Source organism: Herpailurus yagouaroundi, unplaced genomic scaffold (genome assembly GCF_014898765.1).
Source record: "Herpailurus yagouaroundi ecotype Mexico unplaced genomic scaffold, PumYag 162, whole genome shotgun sequence".
Lineage (NCBI taxonomy): Eukaryota > Metazoa > Chordata > Mammalia > Carnivora > Felidae > Herpailurus > Herpailurus yagouaroundi.
Window position 1 is genome coordinate 11,954,290 of NW_024412403.1, and position 1,666 is coordinate 11,955,955.

At 45.3% G+C, this 1,666-nt stretch overlaps 1 non-coding gene across 1 annotated transcript; it reads right to left on the reverse strand.

Annotated features, from left to right (window-relative positions):
* Nucleotides 1-306: 306 nt before the first annotated feature.
* On the reverse strand, nt 307-437 carry LOC121036556 (small nucleolar RNA SNORA72). Its single transcript, XR_005793387.1, has one exon. It is a non-coding gene; the product is annotated as a small nucleolar RNA SNORA72 (small nucleolar RNA).
* Between the last annotated feature and the right edge of the window lie 1,229 nt (nt 438-1,666).

Consider the following 1,666-nt stretch of genomic DNA (forward strand, 5'->3'; position numbering starts at 1 on the left):
TCGTGACCTGAGCGGAAATTGGACGTTTAACCGACTGGGACATTCAGGCACCCCAAGAAAGTGTACCTTTAAAAAAGGTGGGCACCCCCGTGCTTTGACTTCACAATACGCAGAAACAAGAACTATGGAATCAGTTTTTTTGGTTTTTGTTTTTGTTTTTCTTTAGTTTCACCATTCATTGAATTAGCAATGAATCTAATCTTCAAAAGTTATCACACTAGCTTTGCTGTCATTTCTCAAAGAGAATCAGAGACCTAAGAGTCCTAGACATTTCCTACATGAGATGCTTTGTGTAAATCAGACTTGGTTTATCACCAGCATTGATAACACCAGAGCTAGAGAAAGAACTAGGTCTGAGGACACATGCACGGTCTTATATAGAGAATGTTTAGCCTGCCCTGATTATTACAAAATCAGAACAGCGAGAACAGTTGTGGTAGCGAATCATTTTTTTGCTACGTCAATGAAATCAAGTCCAGTTACCTGTCCAACTTTCCAGGGCTGGCTAGAGTTTGGACCAAGACCAGGAACCGGGGGAAGGGCCCTCAGGCATTGAACCTGCTGTGAGCACAGCTGAGATGCTCATCAATCCACTCGAAGGGGGTGGATCAGCCTGGGCTCCAGATCCTTCCTGGCAATGGCAATTAGATACTACCTTCAGCCTCCTGCCACTCAGGGACGTGGCTCCACCCAGTGCGGCCTGGGGCCAGGGGAAGGGAGGGCCCTTGTTCTTGACCTTTTTCTGCAAACGTTCCCCACCCCCACCTCCCACCCTCCAAAGAAACAACATTGACATCTCGGCAAACGCAAAACAGAAGAGACTGTTTCTATTCCGCGAATTAAATTCCTCTTTAGTCCTTCACTTGAAAGCAGATCGGTCTCATTTCTAAGAATCAAAATGCAAAGCTTCTGCACAACCTTGCTTTTAGAAATGGTTTGTCGTTGGTAGGTAAAGGACCACACAGGGGACAATGGAAAAGAATAAGAAATGATGGTAATACCAACTAGGAGGGAAAAGTATGACTAGAAAGTGAAATGTGCTTTGTTGTTACTTTTCTTTTTTTAATGTTTACTTATTTCTTTTGAGTGGGGAGGGGCAGAGAGAGAGGGAAAGAGAATCCTTAGCAAGCACCACACTGTTGGCACAGAGCCAGTGGGGGGCTGGATCTCACAAACCATGAGATCATGACCTGGGTGGAAATCAGGACCTATTGGTCAACCAACAGAGCCACTCAGGAGCCCCTGCTTTGTTGTTATTTAAAACAACAACAACAACAACAACAACCAAAAAAACCCACAAAAAACTGCAATATAATAGCTGTTGCTTGCTCAGTTTTTGGACGTATAATAAAATCTTTTTTTTTTTATGTTTTTCATTTTTGAAAGACAGAGAGAGACAGAGCACAAGGAGGGGTGGGGCAGAGAGAGAGGGGGACACAGAATCCCAAACAGGCTCCAGGCTCCGAGCTGTCAGCACAGAGCCCAACACTGGGCTTGAACTCCTGGACAGCGAGATCATGACCTGAGCTGAAGTCAGACGCTTAACTTACTGAGCCACCCAGGTGCCCTGTGGAGGTATAATAAAATCTTTTGTGTAAAACAGCACCTAAAGTGGCGTCTGGGTGGCTCAGTCGGTTAAGCGTCCTACTCTTGATCTGGGCTCAGG